The 21,185-nt window shown below is 35.1% G+C and overlaps 1 long non-coding RNA gene across 1 annotated transcript; it reads left to right on the top strand.

The window, feature by feature from the left end:
• The first annotated feature begins 12,081 nt into the window (after positions 1 to 12,081).
• LOC134476252 (uncharacterized) lies at positions 12,082 to 19,575 on the top strand. The gene is made up of 3 exons (XR_010047833.1): positions 12,082 to 12,652; positions 14,915 to 15,009; positions 17,925 to 19,575. It is a non-coding gene; the product is annotated as an uncharacterized LOC134476252 (long non-coding RNA).
• Positions 19,576 to 21,185: the final 1,610 nt, after the last annotated feature.

The raw sequence follows: 21,185 nt of genomic DNA, 5'->3' as shown, positions 1-21,185 counted from the left end.
CGTGGCTATAGCCATTCTCCCTGGGGTAAAATGGAATTTCAGCATTGTTTTTGTTTACATTTCTCTAATGTCCAGGCTGTTGAAAATATCTTCATGTGTTAATTGGCCATTTTTACATCTTTTATGAATTGTGTTTATTTCACTTGTCCATAGTTTGGCTGAGTCTTTCATTTGGGGGTGGTCTATTTTTTGAGTTCTTTATATATTTTAAATATTAGTCCTTTGTCTGAGGAATTGCTGGCAGAAATCTTTTCCCATTATATACATTGCCTTTTCACTCTGTTCATTGTTTTTTTAATGTGATGCCACCCGTTTATTGATGCTTGGGACTATCTCTTGTGCAACTGGTGTTTTTTTTAGAAAGCGCTTGCTTTGTGCTTGTGCTGGCTTATATAAGTGTATGAGTCTTTTAAGATGAAAATGTTTTAAGGTCAATGGCAATTTAAGACTGTATTAGGAACAGATTGACTCATGACAAAAGTGAGGAATATGTTCATTTTCTTCTGGTTCCACATCTGAATATGTCAGGAAATCATAAGTTTGCCTTATAAAATGTAAAGAGCTACAAGTAGGCTTCAGGAAACATTCCTCTTCAACAACCTGCAGACTGTGGGGCTTGCTAGTTAAGGCATGAATCTCCTGCTCAGCGTGGGCAAGGAGCAAGCAGGTTGCAGGCTCATATCTGTGCAATTGTTCTTCCCAACATGGCTGTGTTTGTTTTGAGGCCTGTCCTGACTCTGCATTGTAGGTTGATGTTAGCACTGTATTTTATTTTAGCATGTTGTTTTCACTTATGTACTTTAAATATCAGTGGAATTTTTACCCTTTATTCTTCATTTGGGCCATTGAATGGAATCCAAATTGTAAACACGTCATAATGTCAGAACAATGGGGAGACTATGATGGTCTTGAGCTATGCCGAGCCAATGCCATGGTAACTGGTTAAGTCCAAGGACAAGAAATAGATAGGAAAGACTCAGTATACTGAGCAATTGCTATCATGTCCCCTTAATCAGCAGATTTGCTTCTCATATGCTATTTGCTCACTATCCTGAGTAAAATATATCTGCAGGCACACATATATATACACATAGACATATATATGTATATACATATATATACATATATGAACAAAATAAGAATTGTCATGCATTAATAATGTTGTTTTTGCAAAGCTACCACTTCAAAATATCTTAGAACAGTAAGTTTTCTAGGTACCATTATATTTTGTCATTAGGTGATCCTCTTTGTGGCAATGACATTGGTATTATTACTTTCCCTCAAGAATAATAAAGCAATTTACTAATATTTCTTTGAAATTTCAAAATCAAAGGCTTTAGAAACATATCTTTCAAGGTTACCTTTGAAGTTTGAGGCAATAAAGACAACAAGAAGTTTAAAGAAGGATAGTTAAATTTGAAACTGTTTGGAAACACTTACAACTTTTCCTTATAATTCAGATGGAAGATATGATCCCTGTAGCAGGAACCTCCACAGAAGAGGTGGCTAAGTTATTTGTACTAATGACCTCAAAAAAGTAAAAAAGGATTACTCTTCATCTTTCTACTCGTTTTCTTATGTTACAAGTAACAACAAAACCTTTGCTGCTTTGACTCTGTAAATAAGAGGAATTTTTTTTGAAATCTTGCAATTCTAATAATTTTGACCAATTCATTTGCACACGATTTATGTGAACATTTTTCTCTCTATATAAGCAAACTCCTGCTCCCTGCCACAGTGTACCATAATCTAGAACTACCCACATATCTCTAGTCAGGCTTGTTCATTTAACGATCACAAGTCAAGTCTTCTGGTATCAACCTAGCTAAGCCAGGTCTGGTAAGATTAGACCTAAAGACAAATTCAGATATATACAGTTATCAGACATATGTAGGCATATACAGGAATGTATATTAGACATATACACATAAAGTGAGTTTTCTACATAATCAGACAGCTGTCTACATCATGACACTTTAAGATGCTATAAAACACAGCACCCAGGAAACAAAGGGATTAGAATTCTGGCCTTTTGCTAGTGTTTCGCTGTATGTTAAAATTTACACCATTCTTTGTAATGCTTTTATGAATTTTAGTTCTAAAGTCTTATGATAGAAATATAATTGTTGTAGTCAGGGGTTGTACACAGCGAACAACTAGGATTAGGACATTGAATTTATAATATTTTTATAATGGTCACCGGAAGTTAACAGAGGAAAACGAAGGAAATCTACCTGCAACACCAAAGACATAGATTATTTAGTCGAGCCTAAACTCCATGGCAGTGTCCCACATGAGTCCAGATAAAAACCCAGGGCTCAGGACAATGCCTCCCACGAGTCCAACTGGAGGATCAGAGCCCACAAGAAGGACTCATGCTAGTCTCTTTTATGGATCCGTGGGAAGACCCAAGGGTCAGTGGTGGAAGCCAGAAAGTCTATGCCAGCAGGATGAAGGAGCTGTGCTAGTGGGATGAGGGTTCTGTGCTGGAGCTGAGAAGTCACACTCACAACAAAGACCAGGGCTATCCTGAAAGGCACCACAGCCATCCTCAATGGCACGGAGGCCTCTCTGAGCTCCTCTTCTGACAAGCACAGTTGGGTACATGCCAGGAAGCTGTGTGACGAGCTCATCCTGGAGACCTGGAGCAGCACACGTCTTCCCCTCCGGAGCCAGGAAGCAGTGCTCGATGCAAGGACCAAAGCTTCTCCAGAAGAACCAACAGCTCAGACAGCAACTCGTAGGAGAACCCACAATGCCTCCTTAACCCCTCAACCCTCACCCCTCCCTTCTTCTCCACCTATTTATCCTCCTCAGGTGGAGCATCTTTGCTCAGTGCATGCTGATGTAATCCAGCTGGCGTTAATTTGACCACCAGTTCTCAATCCATAACAATAATCATGGATAGACAATAATCCATGAATAAAATAAATGAATAATAAATGAATCACTAGGACCAGCAAAGGAACACTTACCAAATTCTTATTTCTAGGTTAGAATCTTGAGTTTGCTTTTGGAAATTATATGCTTCAAGAAACATGATTTGAACAACAGTGCTCATTATTTCTTTATTTATTAGGAAATTAAGAGAGAAAGGCTTGTGGATAACTACTGAAAATGAGCATTAACTCTGCGTTAGTGCTTTCTTGACTATCTGACTCGATCACTCAAACAACCTCACAAGGAAGATATCCGCTGCAGTTTTTTCAAACAAGCTGTAGAAGTATTTATTCAAAGTCACACAGCAAGTAAGAATTATAGTACACGAACTCAGGCCTCTGAGTGTGAAATGTGTACTGCTTCCCCGAATTTGTACTACAATTTACTTATGATCCATATGTAGACAGAAAGACTGTCACAATTAAAATATCACACAGTATGTAAAAAACAAGTGCATTTGACTTTTGGGCCTTGGAAAAATATACATTTTCATAATATTCCATATCAGCAATTCCTAGAAAAATTGTCGTTGGTTTTTATACAGTTTAAATATATAAGAAGATAATGTGAAAATGCTTGAACTTTACCATTAAACTTAATTTCAGATGAATAGAAAATTTTGTTTTCAAGAGAAAATAATGTTGAGTGTGGTTTCCCAAACATATAATCCTAGCTATCCTGAAGGCTGGGACGGAAACTTGAGTTCAACCAGGGTGACTCAGCTAGAATCCATCTTGCAGCAAAGAAAAGAAAGTGAGTATTCTTTCTCCTTTGTTTTTAAAAGTTATGTTCTTCTGGCCTAGAGAAGCTTTTAGGTTGCATACCAAGATGCATCGGTAAAAATAAACATGCATTGGTACAAATAAGTTGCTGAAATAATCACATAGCAAGCAGAATTTAAGTAGAGACTATAGAATATGCTACAAACTATTGCATTTTCCTTGGCATACATTAAAGAAGGGGCCACTATCCATGATTGAAATATGTTCTGACATTCATGAGATTTATCTGAGAAATCTTAGAAGTTCAGGACCAGTTGTTGTTTATTAAAATGCAAGTTGGCCTTATTATTTAAACTTGCTGTTATGCAAAATGCTAGTAGGACATATAACCTCTGCCGAACTCCTCTATAATCCCTATCCAGGAAATTCTGGCCATTTGATACTTTCTTCCTAACTCTGCTGTGGATTTTTCACTGAGGAAAATACATCCAACTCATCACAGCTCCAGACTTCCGTGGCAACCTGTGTCTTACACAGACCATATGTGCTCTAGGTTTTTATATAAAGTGCTACAGTTTTTGTATATAACTTATACCTAGTCTGCCATATACTGTAAATGATCTCTAAATTTCTTGTAATACAAAATGCAACATAAATGTTGTTAAACAGTTGTTATGTTATTTAGGGAATAAAAAGGCAAAAGTCTGTAAACAGTATACATGCAAGTTTTTTCAAGTATTTGCAACCTATAATTGAATAATTGAATGCAATTGTGCAGAACCCATAGAAACAGAGATGATTACTCTGATTAGAAATAAATTAATCAATTTCCATATCTGTTAACAGGCCCTCTGGCCTATTGCTTCCAGAGTTCAAACTAGAATAAAATACATAAATAAAGAAGAAAAATGTAAAGTCTGTACATTATTGGAGATCATTAGGAAATATCTCTCCAGGACAGCAGAATCAAAGGACTAATCTAACAATCAATGCCATCAATAACTTTCTCTACAGTATTTAATGTCAACTATTGATTCGCAGAAAATCCAGTCCTGGTCAAATGTGTTCTTTTAAGTTATGAGCCTCTCATGCACTATATCATTTCCTTGCCCTCATCAAGCAAATAATTTTCTGATAATTAAGAATGGGAGGCACTTTTGTAGATCTTTCAATCCTGACTTCTATTTGTTGGATAAAGTCCCTGTTACTATTCCAAGGCATACATAGCTTAAAAAATATACAGAGCCAGGAGAAGAATTTTTGTTTGTGGCTTTTTCCTATCAATTCCTGAAATTACATAATGAATTACTTTACATTTAAAAGTCATCACAAGTTATAATTCAGTACCTGCATGATTTTATGTCATGTCTAAAATAGTATCTTCAGAACACTGGTCATAGTTTTTATACCTGCCTTGTATTTAGAATACAGACAACTCTTGGAAGATGTGGTAGATTGTTTTATAGGCATGGTAATAATATTATTTCTTATTTCACTCGTTTGGCATTTTGATCTTGTTATTCCTCCATTTAGTTTATGTCTCCAAACTTATGAATCTGCATGGATGTGCAAAGTCTGTTTCCTGCTCTCAGAATGTTGGCCCTGGGATAGTTCTCTGAGAATCCAGTCTCCATGGCATGCCATGGCATTGGCAAACCCATGTTCAGGCGCTCATTTAGCTAATCTTCCTGCACCAGGCTATGTGGACGGCTGGTCAAGTGAGTGCTAAACCTTGGCTATCCAACCCACTTGAACTTACAAATGACTCCAGCCTTACAACAGCTGCCTATGACTGCATCAGAAAGCTCAAGTGTAACTCACAATGATGTGCCTAGTCAAATCATAGACCTCAAGAAATGTCGATCAATTTTTGTTTTAATGATTCTAGATTCTGATGGCACAGAAGTCATCACTCTGAGCCCAGGTACACTCTGCAGCATCCTCTCCTCAGCTTCACTGAATTGTGTGCACTGCTCACCTTGATGGATCCAGCTCTCCCACTCTTCCTATCAGAAGAACCTGTCAGGTTTGAAACGGATGACTGGTTATGTGGAATTTTCAACAGAAATCCTAGAAAGCTTCATCATTCCTTAACATAGAAAAAGAAAGCTGTGTTTTTCCATATGAATATTTCCCTTAGGTAACAAGGTTCAACCGAGGTCATAAAGCCCAAGAGCAAGTTAGATATAATGTTGACCTTTTCAGAAAGCACGGTGCTAAATTTAACACTCAACATAGTTACTATTTTAGCCTGCGGGGACAGTATATTTGCTTCCTTCTTCTATATTTATTCTTTTAAACTTGTCTGAAAATGTATGTATTTGTTCTTTTAAACTTCGTCTTATTGTGTGAGTGTGTATATATATATATGTATATATATATATATATATCTTAATTTTAATTAATCTGTAAAGCTTCTTGTCATAGCAAGTTCTAAATCAAAAGAACACATTAAATCTTTTTTCCCTAGGCCTGTTGATAAAATGCTTTCTAAAATGTTAAGGGACATTTCACTCTTATCTTTTAGTCTAATGTTATCCCAGATCACTGGACTTGTGTCAATAGCACAACATAAGAAGATTTAAAGTAGACCAAACATTTCTAAATTTTTATTTTTAATAGTTGTGTATTAATTGTAATGTTAGAAAAGATAAAAGTAATACATATTACATACAACAAGACTGATTGATATAAAAATGTTAAATTAATAATTCTCTGCAGTAATGCCTAAACCATGAAAGCAACAGATAAATTTTGGGAAAGACTGATTTGGAATTTCTGAAAAGAACTTCAGAGTTCTGGGTTGCCTTTTCTTTCCAGTGACTTGTGGATGGGTGTTTGCACCTTTCTGGCTTATTGATTTTCTGTCTTCTCTTTGACTCAGAAGGCTATTACTTGCCACAATTGGAACACGTATAACCAACTTTTTTCTATATCTCATTTCATCAGCAGGCTTAATTCCCAATATTTTCTGTTATAATAAATGCTCATCAAGGCCAGCTCCACAAGATCTCAGTGAACTAAATACCTGTTTTGTGAAGATGCTCCTGGTTATTAGAATTCTCCCAGGGTTGGATTTCCTGGCTGTGCTTCCTTTAAAAGAGTTCCATACCCAAGACAGAGGCATTGCTCGCATCTCTTAGCTGTCCAGCTACAGCTTCCCCCTCGCTTTCTGCAGGTGACCCAGGGATCATAAGCACTAAACCCCTATTTGCACTGCCATTTAGTAAACATCACCGTTTCCTTTACCTCTACATCTTCATCTACCCACAGCACTTACATCTTCCGCATATATTGGAGTTAAAAATAGTACATTAACACTTATTGTAAGGTTGTAATTTGCATGATATGATTCCAATAAATAAATTGCAATTGAAGATAGTTCTGGAGACATTTTTGAAACAGCTTATCCAGTCCTTTTATCAATGGATAAATGAGTTGTTTCCACTTCTAAACTTTAAATATTGTATAGGAATGTATGCCTCTGTAATTTTAATGTCAAATAAACTATCACCTGTGTGTCACGAGCCACGGGCATATGCCCTAGTTTTAGATGCCTCACAGACTTCATTTAAGGCCACTGAATTTACCGCCTGCTCTAGAGATACTGTCCTCATCAATTCCCATTTATTAGTAGGTGCTTAAAAGGAGGCACTTTCTGACATGCAATAAAAAGCAAACCTAATGAGCAAATGGCAGTGAACTTCAGGGGCACTTTAACTGAAGGTCCATCAGTATTCATAACTCTGACATACTATAAAAGATACTTTAGTACCACAAAAATGTGTCAGAAAAGATATTGAGTTAACAGAAGAGGGAACTTTCTGGTAAAGCATGTAAGAGCACTCATTTCAACTTATCTAAACTATTAGTATATTTTTCCTTTTGCTGACAACTCATTTACCAAGTGTCAGCTGAATGGTATTGGAGGCAGCACTGATATTAACTCCCAAATGAGGTGCTGTAACAATGAAAGGTACATAAGTATTCCACCTAGCACCTTGTCTCTAATTAATGCTCTGGGCCTTGCTTAGGCAGCTGATGCCACTCAAAAATTAGAAAAATTATCATTGGAAATGATTCTCATCCTTTAAATGGCACATTATACTGTCTTATTTTTCACACAAGTCATTTTTCACATGATGTAGACATAAGTTTAAAGGTGTTTTTGGATTCTTAAGGCAATTGAATCTCAATATTTCAAAGTATTATGTATGATTAAATTAACAGATTATTTATTCCATGTTGTTTTCCTCAAACAAGTTTTTAAAATTCAAATAAAAACAAAACATAAAACTCAAAGAAATAAAATAAGGCAAAATTTTGCATCGCATGTTATGGAAGGAAAATGTATGATCACTCATGAACTTCAAAGTGTAAGTTTGAAAACACTGCCTGGTATTCTACCTATATAAAATAATGAGAAAAATTTCTGTTTTGCTATCTTTTTAAATGTAACTAGTGGAATTCTAATTAGCTTCCTTTTGTCTCTTGACTTATAACATCTTTCTTTTATATTTTTTCTTTAAAACTATACCTATAGGAATGCTTCAGATAATGAAAGTTAGTAATATTCACACAGAATGGAATTGTTTGGAAGCAACACAGATAACAAACCTAGTAAATACATTCTGTGAGTTTTACTGCCAGAGCCTTGAACTCAATTGTTAAATGTACTCTCTAAGATTTCCACAGGTGTTGGAAAGGAATTATGGAATATCAAAGCATATTTCCAGAACTATGATCTCTTTTCATCTGTCATTTAAATGAAAATATAATTAGAGAAATAATTTGATTACATGTGAGCTTTCTCAAGTAAAATAATAGAGAAAAAATCAAGGGGGCGAATGGAAGCAAATGATTTTATCACAATGCTCAGGATTCAAGACCACCTTGAACTATTTTTAAGGCTGAAACACAAAAACCGCAACGTACCCTGCTTTACATTTTTATATTCACCATGAAATTTTGTGTGAAAGTCATGTGGGCACTTTATCCAGAAAACTAAATAAATAGAGATAAGAATTTCACTGGACAATTTTAGGTCAAACTGGAACAACTCATTGACTTTGCAGGCAGTGAAGACATGCTTTATGTGATCATGAATATTTGACTTTCATCTATAAACTGTGTTATTAAATACAGTAAAAACACACAAAGCTCTCAGAGGATAAAAAATGTTTTAAGCCACTACTTGTAATATACTTTGTGACACTGCCTCCTTTATTTAATCTATCTGTTTACTCATTCTTTTATAATTCAGCAATACGTGTTGAGCACCTAACATGCATCTGGTGTTTTGCTAAGGCCCTGGGAATCCAAGAATTAAAACGCGGCTCTTCTCTTGCACATTTGATAGTCATTAGGAGAAGCTGCATGGTAAGAGCATGGTCTCCATACAGTGCAGTACAGATAATGTTAGTGCTGCCCTGGGGTTCAGCCTGCGGGTGTGGACATATTTTACTTATTCACACTGAGTTTAGGTTCATAGACTGCACTACTGGACCAAACATTTATTTCTCATAGTTCTGGTGACTGAAGTCTCAGGATGCTGATGCAGTGTCTTTCTTGGGGCGGCCCTCCATCCTGGTTCACAGGTGACTGGCTTCTCCCTATTCTGACACATCAGGAAGGAGCTCTGATGCTTTCATCTCCATGTAAGGCCAAAATTCCAGCACTGAGGCTCTGCTTGTACTAGTTTTCTAAATCTAATTAACTCCTAAAAAGTCCTATTTTCAAATATCATCACTTTGGAGGTTAGAGCTTTAACATATTATATTGAGAGATAATTGCAGTCCATAGCAGGATGTGTGGGAGTGAGGCAGTAAGATAAGAGAGAAGTAAGCAATGAATGAATTACTGCTAAGATGTCTGAAGATAAGTATTTCAAGTATGATTATAAATGATGTCATTTATAATGTTTAATGGACATCCAGAGGAGAAAATATCATCTAAAATAAGCAGACTATGAATGAATATTTAGGAGCACTGGAACAAAATAAATTAGGCCTAAATAAGCTTCTATACTTGAACTAATTTTGGCCCAAAGCAGCCATAATTAGTACATAATAATACAGTTTCATAGTGAACTGTACCCTAGCTTGAGGTGTAAAGAAGTTGTAAACTAACCTAAGAGAATATCCTTGTAACCAAGCAACTAAGTTTCAGCAGTTGAATTCACAGCCAATAAGAGAATATGACTATACAATAAACAAAATAACAATGGAAGCCAATCAGGCTATTTATATATGTCACTTCCTTGGTGACATATATAAATGTAGCCTGTACATGTGATAAACATTCTGTACCATCTTTGGTCCAAAATGTTGCCTGGCACCTTTTTCTTCCTTAAGTAAACTTGAATTCAACTGGTCTCAGTATTCCTTTTTTTAACAGATGGTAGAACAAAAAGCACAGTAGATATTAAAGGCAAAGCAGAAACAAATCTTGGGTGTATTTTGACCCTTATTTTCAGGGAAAATATACTGAGGGTCCATTTAGTAGTCTTTACTTGGTAATTTGTAGGACTAGAGCTTGAGGTCATGGGTAATAAAATGAACTTAATTGTGCATATTTTTCAGAGACAGAAGTGAGTAGCCACATGCTGCTATATAAAATATCTAGTAGAAATTTTATATGGGAAATATAGATATCATTTTTGTGTTTATTTATATGCCAGGAGTATAAACTGTCCTAGAAGTTATGGCAGTATAGAGCGGGAAAAAGTCCAAAATTCCTCTACTCATCAAGTTTGCATTTTCACAGGGATAGGGTGCAGTAGTGTCCTAGACAACACACAATCATATTAAAATATAGAGGGTATTCTGTTCTAACTGACTCTGGTTTGCTTAGTCACATTTGGTTTTATTCTCTTCAAAAAAGTAATAAGAACCGTCAGAGTAATAAACCCTAAAAGTCTAATTGTTACTGTAAAAAAGAGAGGAAAGTAAGGTGGACTAAGGCATATAACCACAGGTATGTTCGAGTGTGTAGGATGGAAAACCATATAACTGAGCTTTTGTTAGATCACTGAACGGAACTGTCTCCAATTCCACTGTACAAATGTCTACTTTATATGCTTTAATTTAGTGATATGGACAACTGTTTCTGGGAAGATAATATGTAACCTATTAACTGGTGATTTTGTACTGTATATATTTTTTCTTGAAATGCTGTATTATTTGTACCCTTTTACTGCATTTTTTTTGATGTCCTTTTTTTTTTCTTTTCTTCTCTCTTTAAATAAAAAAAAATATAGTGGGTATAATTGAGTGTCCATGATAATCTGAAAATATTTTTTCCAAAGACAAATAGGGCAGATCTGAATATTCCTTTACACCAGCAAGAGATGAACTAAGAATTAGGGTAAGGATGATATTTCAGAGGAGAGGCAGGATGTGATGGACCAAAGTTTCTGTAGTTTAAAACAGCTTCTGTTCTTCACCTGCATTTGTATATTTGCCAAGAAATTATCATACAAACAAATCCTTCAGTAGTTGAGGGAGGCAATCGTTTTTCAGGGTACCACATGGTACAATCATCCACAAATATGACACAAGTATTTGTATGTTCTGTATACACATATCAGTGTATGTATAGGTGTATATATGTTTACACATACACACATATATTTATGCATAAAAAGATATATATTATAATGTTCATATATATGTATTTTTTAAAAAAGAATATTTTGGTCTTTTCTCTTTTACAGCTATTACTCTTGATTGAAAAGTGTAAGAAAATTCATATTAGTTACTTCTACTAGAAAAAGAATTTGTTAAACTTATCCTTAAAATAATATTTGGCTGAATCTGGGACCACTACAACTCTTACGATTCTCAAAAGACTGCTAAACCAAATTGATTATAATCCAGGTTAAATATCTAGAAAAGTAAAATATCCAAAGATAATCCCAGCACTCCCATAATGGAAGTCTTCAGAGACAGCAAATATGCATTTCATAATATTGTAGTAAATTCAGAATTTTATGATAAGAATTAGACTACATTTATTTTTCTCCCGGAGTAAGCAAAAGAATAAAAAGAGTTTGCTTTATTTAGAGAAAATAATTGAAATATAGAATTCAATGTGTCTCATCTTTTCCACACATGTACAGAAAGCCAGTCACAAGAGGCTGATGTGAGGCATAGTGGAAGTAATTTAAGTTCTGTTTCTGGATATTTTATCTTCTTCAAACACAATTTGTTTATCAAATCAAAAAAGAATGACAGCACAAAAATAAAAACGAAAAACAAAAATGCTTTCACATCTTAGATGAAAGGTGATCTTCCTTTGGATCACTCTTTCCAGCGCCCCAAAGAGCCGGCATAAATTGAAAATAAAACAAACAACAGCATTGTCAGAAATAACAACGTGCCGGGACAGCCCTCCCGCTTGTGCACGCCTCCGCAGAGAAGCCACAATGCCTCGCTGAACAGCCCTTAAATCTTTATTGTATTTTGCCTCTGGGGCTTGCTCATCACTGTGGGTCTAAAAGTGTCTGTTATGGTCAGAAATAACTTTAAAAAAATATTGCACCACTGAGCCAACGAGTAGTTCAAATGGCTCCAAAAGTGTAAACTTGTAAAATGCAACGCAGAGGAAGCACTTCAGCATTTGGAATAAACGGACTGCTTCACTGTGTCACTCTCAGCACTTTTGTTTTACGAAGCCCAGAAATACTGAGCTGAAGGAAGAGTATCTATAAAGCCCCCGAAGGTACTTGAGAATTTTCTTTTCTTCCTGGACAAGAAAGATGAACAGCCGTGTGGACATCATAGCTGAAAGCTGCTCTTAAAACCTGCTGCTTTTTCCTTCGTGGAGCACGTTCTCCAAGCCTGAGAGCGCAAAGGTCTGGAGAGAAACAGTTTAAACTGGGAATTATCAGCCTGTGCTTTTAACCTAATCACGTGCATGGCTATTTCTCATACAATATGGACCATTCATTGAGTTTCGCTTCTTGGTTTCTACTTGGTTATACTAAAAAGGTATTTATAACTGCCCACTTTCTCATTGCTAATGTTACTGTTTATTGCTTTATCTTTAGTTAATATACAAACGATACAACTTTTGTGTTAACAGTGAAGCTATAGAGACAGTGTAAATGGCATTGTCTGCAGGTGAAATTTTTATTTGAATGTTTGGCACAGCTTTGCACACAGTAGTACACAATTTTTTTTTGAGACAAGATCTCACTATGTATTACAGTCTAGCCTAGACTCATTATGTAGCTCAGACTGGTTTTGAACTTGAAGCAATCCTCCTGCCTCAGCCTCCTGAGTGCTGGAATTACAGGCATGCACCATCACACTTGGCAGCAGTACACAGTATCAAGTTGGCTGGTTATATTATTTGGAAATGTAATAAATTCAAATAAGAAAAGTCAATATGTTGAAGAGTGTTTAACTCAATAAAAGATTCAATAACACCCAATTGATGGGTGATATGGAAAGTAACTTCACAGATATGAGACCAAACAGTGCTTAAACAAGAAGCCTAAGCCATTAAAACTAATAATGAGAAATTTTCATCTTTGCTGGTTATGATTCACATATATTTAGTGTGGATTTGGCTTAGATAAGGTCAGTGGCTACTTATTGTTGGATGAATCTAAGTAGTATACACACATATAATTCAGAAACTTAAATGTTTGGTATATACATGCATTCACCTATGTATATGCATACAGTGACAGCATCAGAAACCAAGACTTATGCAGCATTACTCTGAACATCTGGCCCTTAGCCCACAAGTGTCAGAATCTATTAGAGAGTACATAATATTTGTCACCAGAAAAAGTCTCTGGTAATCCTAGAAGCACATCTCACTTCCAAATATACATTCTTAAAATGAAGCTGCTGGTGTTTTTGCAGGAAGATAGGTTTTCAAAACACTGGGAGATTTCAGATAGAGGCTGGCAAGCAACTGCACTGTTACCTAATTCAGAAATCATGAAGTCCGTGACTCCTAAGTTTAATGACAAGGACATGACACTCTGTGTACAATATCAGGTCCCACAGTACAGCTCACACTATGTTACTCTGAATTAATCTAGTCCTAGAACTTCTCATATAATTGTCTTTATTTAAATCCCACACTCTGGCCTTTATGCAATAAAATTTCCAAGGAACCTTTTAATCATAGCTTTTGGAAACTCATACTTTTGATCCTTTGCAATGGTGTATGTTCAGAGACTTGAAGCTGGATTTAAGGGCCTTTAACGCCATATAATTGTAAGAAACATTCAACAATTTTCTTATGTTTTCTCCAATGTCAACACCATAAAGCTCCATCAGGTATTATTTATTCAGTGCATACCATGTGTCACACACTCTTAGGGGATTTCAGGAACAATATTTCCTTTAACTTCTAATATTCTACAAAATAAATACTATCACCTTTTTCATTCATGATATTTGGCTTGATAATATCAGTGGCTACTTATGGCTGTACTGTATACATTTTGCACAATTTAAATTATATGCTGCTCTCTAAGGCAACATATGTATATTTTCATTAGAGAGGAAGTATTGAAGAATAGTATTATCACCTCACATTATTCCTACACAAAGCTCAGTATCCATACAAAAATAATTTATTCATTTAGTCCTCAAACACCATTTGGCAGTATAGACACATATAATATAGAAGCATAAATGTTTTATACATATATACATTCACATGTGTATATGCATACAGAGATAGGATTCAAAGTCGGGTATGTCTACTTGCAAAGCACATATTCTTTTTGAAAACACTTATTTTTCTTTTTAAATATATATTCAGAGATAATCTAAGGATAAGGTTTTGAAAGGTATACAGATATTTTTTTGAATATCCTTTCTACAGCTTCCCCTAAAAGTGTCAGCTCACAAAACAGGGAACACTTATGGAGACCAGAAAAAACAGATTTCTACAATAGTATATATTAACCTAAAGATTTTATTTGAATTTTTCAGGTCACTGTAATTCTTTCTCTAGGTCATGGTATAATCTGGAGTCCTATATTTTATTGACTATCATATTCCCTTCATTTTCTATAGTATCTGACAACTATTTTTCTATGCCTTGCCACTTAAAAAAGAATACTGCTTGGGGCCAAGCATTTAGCTCAGCAGCATAAGTGCCTGCCTGGCAAGTGCGAGGTCGTGAGTTCGATCCCTGGTACAAAAAAAAAAAAAAAAAAAAATACTGCTAGTCATTTGTTGTGAAAAATGTTCTTAAATTTTCATTTTCATTCTTAATTGTAGGTCATCCGATGATTTCTTACGATTGCATTGAATTTATGCAATTTGAACAAGAATATTTTGGCAGTGATATTCCTTCTCAATGCAGCATATCAGGGGTACGTGATGTTGTTATCTTTCCTACATTATCTTTTAACTGTTTGATAATATTAAAATAGTCTATGATCACAGATCTGAGAAATATCAAAGAGTTCAAAATATGTATTATGTTATTTAATAGAAACCACATTGGCTTCTCACTAGCCGTGATTAATTTGGAATATGCTTTAAATTCTTAATCCAAATAGCACCGATTGCATGTCTGCACGTGCACAGTGAAACAGGAAAATACTAGAAGTTTAATAATTAGCTTTCTGGGAAAGAAAAACTCTTGATCTGTAGTGCTTCCTGGTCTTGTTGTAAATGCTTCCAAAGTGGCCCAATTCAAGCTATCCGTATTATATTGTTGACTGCAGATGTAGAAATGCATTCAAAATCAACTCTCAAGAAGAAGGCCTGACACCCCAGTGAAAATAAGCATTTACACACTGCATTTTCTTAACTCTAGGCTAGTAGTAGCAGAACTCAGACACGCATATATATGGAAAGGTAACAAAATTTTCTGTAGTAACTTTTAGTAGGAGGCTCATGAATGCTAACTGTAGTGGAAAATTTTATTTTTAAACAAATTCCATGTGTGTCTCCATTTTATACTTTGCACAATTTAAATTATATGCTGCTCTGTAAGGCAACATACGCGTATTTTCATTGGGGATGACGTGCTGCAGAGTAGTTTTATCCCCTCACATTGTTCCTGCACAGAGCTCAACATCCATACAGAGAAATGAATTCTACGTGAGTATTCTTATCAATAATGTCATAATCTTAATGTGGACTTAAAAATTATATTTTATATGTACTGGAGGGTAGAATAGCCTCCCAAAGATGTCTATAGCCTGATTCCCAGACTTATTTGGCAAAAGAGACTTTGTGGGTATAGTCAAATTATAGATCTTGAGGAAAGAGGGTTATGGTTTATTAGGGTTACAGGGCCCTTATGAATGAGAGGCGGGAGGCTTGTTGTAAGAAAAAGAGATGTCAGTGGGACAGAGGGGAAGTGACATGGCCATGAACCTAGGAATGCAAGGGACTCTGGGAGCTAGATAATGTCTCCAGGGGAGCACAGCTCTTGTGATACTTTGATTTTAGTCCAATAAGACACACAGTAGACTTTTCTCTACCTAATTTGCAAGATAAAATTTTTACTATTTTAAACTATTAAGTATGATGATGAGGCACTGCATCAGTAGAAAACGAATGTACACAAAAACCATACTTTCACTGTGGTTAATTCAATTACTTAATGATTAATTTTAAAATTTATCTCTTCATCTTTCTGAAGTTCTGACTTAACACACCATTTAGAAAAATAAACAAACAAACAAGCAATATGTTTATGTCCTTGGTGCTAAAAGTATCATTGAGGATTGTGGTATGTATCTAAAGTAAGATATTTTAACCCCAAGGATAGTAAAGTATATTCTCAAAAATTTTCAAGGAGCACATTAGCAAGGAAGAATCCTTTAATTAGAAAAGTTATAGTAAATTTACATAACAAATTTTTATGTCAAAATGTGCAAGCATTTAAAAGTGTTTCTTTTCTGAAAAAATCCCCGCTACTTTGTGGTTTGTTGGTATTAATGTAGTCAGAAAGTAATGCCAAAGAAGATGAAAAGTGATGTTGGTATGCTGCTCCAACTGGAAATCTCATGCTTGACACTATCTCCATGAGACATTAAAATTTAATGGAAAAAATGATAAACCTAAAGTGCTATAATATTTTGAAGTGTCTTCTGGATTAAAGTTTAAAGTCTTCCATGATGTGGAGTATACGTTTTGAAATCTTGGAAAATTGTAATCCAGAATGCAAAATGAATCAGAATGCTTCTTTCTGTTTTTACATCAAATCAAAAAGGATATGATGGAATATATTCATTTTTTTCTCTTTAAAAGATTAAAAAGTAATTTTCACTTCATGTAGTACACGTCTGATGTGATATTTAGGTAAGCATAGTGGAATAAGAAGGAACACCAGTGAGGTATTATGCCTTGGTTCAAGTCCCAGGTCAGTAAAAAATGACCTTGGAAAACCATTTAATAGTCTTTGTTTCATGTTATTTCTAACATTACTCACCTAAGCTACCTTGCAGGCAATATGTGAAATATAATGCATTTTAAAATACATGCACATTGTAAAACTGCTATTTTAAAGAAAGCTAAGACAAAGGATTCTGACATAGCCCATAAAATGACAGTATCTAGAAGCAAAATGTTTGCTAAATAGAGTTTTTCCTTTTTCCCTTTTAGAATTACTTAACTGTGTGTATTTGTTGAAGAATGTTTTGCATACTTACCCCAAAATTCTTATCATTGTGTAATGAAACTCAGAGGTTAGATTGTACAACAAATACACATGCTGAATTTTAGATAAATTACTTAAGCACATTTGTTCAAATAAAAGAATAAAAAGCTTTACTTACTTCACAGTTGATGTCAAAAGATAAAAAAATAAGGAAATTGTTGCAAGCCTCTAAAGCAATTGTTATTCTTAGAGTTAAGGTGCAGGTTGATCTTTTTAATATTGCAACAAGCTCACACATCATTAATCACTTAGAAGTGGCCCCAGGCCATAGTAAATGGATGGCCTAATAAATCAGACTTGATGTTTGCTATTTCCAAATTATTGTCAATAACTAGAGTGAGGAGGTGACAATTCTGTAACTAATGCTTATAAACTGGACTTTTTATTTTTTAAATTTTAATCAAGACTCTAAGCAGTAGGAAGGTGATCCACGATAATGCATACAATTATGACACATGCTCAGACAGTTACAATCACAGTAAAAGATGTGTTCATTAAATCATCTCACAATTATCAATATGCATGAGTTTCTCTGTAGGAGAAAATATTGTTTCTGGTTTTCTTAAATGTATGTGTGTATCAAAAATACGGAGCTCTTTTTCATGCTTATAGGTGAGAAAATACGGAGAGTGGATTCTATGGAGGTCATGAAGAAGATGGATGGAGATGAAGAAAAATGGATTGCAGTAGGGAAAGAGAAAGGAAAATGAAATACAGATAAAAATATGAATGGAAAATAGAAGGAAACAGGCAAGAAGGAAAAAAAAATGGGCCCAACGTCTGAGACACCTAGTTTAGCAATGAAAAGGAGGCTCATATGAGATACCGAAAGAAAGAAATTATGAGGAAGAAAATTATGACTTCTTATAAAGTCCAGGAGTCTTGGGTAGACTTGGGTAAGCATCGGAGGACAAAAATCACACAACAGGGCAAAAGAGAATATACCAACGGTTTCAACATTCTTAAACCTTTATCGGTAGAGAGGTAAAATGGAATCTGTGTATTTACTGAAATCAAAATTCCAGCTTGGATCTTGGCATGGTTGGCATGGCTGAAGCATTGGCCGTGTAGTAAAAAGTTCACAGCGAAGTCCCAGTCCAGTGTGGTATCTAAGTAAGTTATACTGCAATATAAGTTGCTGAAGTTTGAGATTTTTTTGTTTTGTTATCTGTAAAATAAGCATAATAACAGTACTAATAGTAGTGCTTCAGGATTATTGTGAGCATTTCATTTTAAAGTTTCATGTACAGTCTTAGTATTTGTATTGAGAGTGTTAATTATACTACTATTAGTTACAAAGCTTCAAACAAATATTTTTATTTCTGACCGTCGCTACTTAATCTATAGAATGGGAGCAAAGATAAAATATTTATGGGACTTATGATATAGCTCAGTGGCACAGTGACTTCCTGGCAAGTGCAAGGTCCTGAGTTCAATTCCTGATATAAAAAAAAAAATTATGATCTGGAGGGAGGCATAAATTCTGTTATCTACACCAAATTTCGGTCACAAAATTGGTTCACAATAGTAGCTATTATTGTTTAGAATGCACTGGCTTCAAAACCAATACGAGTTCTAACTTTCTCAGGTAACAAAATGTGTTTAGAATATCTAATTTATTTTTTACTTTATGGACCTGATGCCTTTTACATCAAGGGACAGGAACTCTGCACAGATTGGCAGTAGTACTTGTGTTCTCCTTAGGAAGAACACTGAGGCTAAATAGCTTCTGAAAGCCCTTAGATCACCAAATTCTGTTTGTCTGTCAAAATAGTTTGGAATCTGCTTCTGATTTTCCAAATTTCACTCCTCTTTTCCTAGCCATTATTATGCTTTCTGTGGTTATCTTCATCTGTTATCCATATATCTACAAATATATGCCTATATATGATTGCATATATAGCAATATATGTATATTAGGAAACACAGTTTTGGTCATTCCAAGATTGGTTCTTTGAAAGAGAAGAAGGAAGAGCTGTATAAGAAATAAACAAACTTCCTTTTAAGATACTGCCTGGTTTCCACAATCCTTTATTTCTTCATTTCACCATCTTTCTTATGAAACACAGCTTCTCATACCAAGCAGTGTGCACAGAAACCATGGAGCAAACAGTTGTTCATTTGGATTCTTAGAAGCATAAGGTTAAGTTTTCCTCACAATATGTTCTGTTTGACTGAAATCAAAGACCCATATCAGCCATGGTTCTACAATCAGAGATTTATAGTAGGTGTTTCACTGGAAGCTATATTATTGTAATTGATTTCTAAATTAAACACATATGCAGACATTTAAAGTAGTTATAATTAGAGCACAATATGACCCAGTCTTCTTTAATGGGGATCCATATTGTTGTCATTACAAATGTCACTTTTCAGCACTACGTCTCTTACCAAACAGAACTCATTTTGAAATGCCAGTTCTTGTGAAAAATTTTATCCATTTGTCCAAATGGTACTTGAACAAGAGAAGAAGTTTTTCTCCTTGGGTTCATTTTCAGGTTGTTAGCCTAACCTAAAATAGAGCCTCTTTAAAAGTCTGCTGCATGTTCAGTTAGAACAGAGAAGCACAGCTGAGTGTTGAGTAGTGAAGACACGACTGTAAATAACTCTGTAGTTTGGAAATGAATGATGCTTTTGACAGAGATGATTATGTCGTATTGACAACATTTATGTCAAATGCAGAGTGAAAGCAGGAGATTGACTATCAGCAGTTTCCACCAGCGATCACTTGAAATAGCTCCAGTGAGATAAAGAAGAGTAATAAATGCATGTGCCTCCCACTCCCACTCACACTCTTTTTCTTCCCTCGGAGCTGAGTTGTTAGTGCAGCTCCACTCTGGGGGAAAAAGCTAGTATTCCTACTTTATCAAAGAGGATGAAATATTCTTAGCTGCTTCTTTTTGAGTTAATCAGTTCCAGAGCATCCTTAGTCATCCCACATCAAAACAAAGGAAGGCAAAACACCCAAGAAAGGAAGTCAAGCCCTGGACTTCTACAAGAGAAATTACAATTTCAAGTCAGATTTGAAATACATGAAATAAGGTCTTGGCAAAACGCCCTCACAAGGGACCTTTACCAATCTTGAAAATCAGTGTCCCCATAACTGCTCAATACTGGCTTGCATTTCTGGGGTGCAGAATATTTTGGATGATAAGTTTTCCAGTTTGAAAAAAAAATGTCCTATGTTGGAGAATCTTGATGAGCAAGTAATATCTTCCACATCTTTATCTTCACTCCAGTTGTTTTTTGTGTGTTCTTGAGCCTCTTTATTGTTCAGAAATACGTACTTTTATATACGTTCTGAAGTACTTATATTTTTTAATATTTGTATTTAAGCATGTAGAACAATTTTAATATTTATTGAAACCAGAATACAATGCAAAACTTGGCAGACTGTATCATACTCTGGAGTTACATAATATTCTGTGTGTAAGATCTGTGAGTCTCTAAATCTGGAGTTAGTCAGAAGATTTGTGGAGGAATTTCTGAGGGCACAAAATGTCTGTATAGAAAGCATTTGGCTTTTTCTTCTCAAGAGCAATCCTGGGATATTTATTGGCATGAAGCAATGTTTATGTGCCATTGTGTTAATCTTGCCATTGTAGCTTTGCCCGTGGTCACATGGCAGAGATGTGTTCCTCTCTGCATGCAAGTTTCTTCTGAGAGAACATTTTGGTTTGGGGTTGGGAGGTAAGGAAGTCCTTTTATTTTTCTGAAAAACAAATGACATGTGCTCTTGGAAAACAATATACAACTTTCACACAGTAAAGTTACCACCCAGTAAATGATTTTGGAACCTAACTCTTAAGGCATGGACTCATGTGTACTTTGGAATGCTTAAAACCAAGAAATTTGTGAGTTTATTTGCTGAAT

This window comes from Cavia porcellus, unplaced genomic scaffold, assembly GCF_034190915.1.
Source record: "Cavia porcellus strain 051 isolate PalLab524CR breed Dunkin Hartley unplaced genomic scaffold, mCavPor4.1 scaffold_6, whole genome shotgun sequence".
Taxonomy (NCBI): Eukaryota; Metazoa; Chordata; class Mammalia; order Rodentia; family Caviidae; genus Cavia; species Cavia porcellus.
This window is presented reverse-complemented; position numbering and strand designations above follow the sequence as displayed.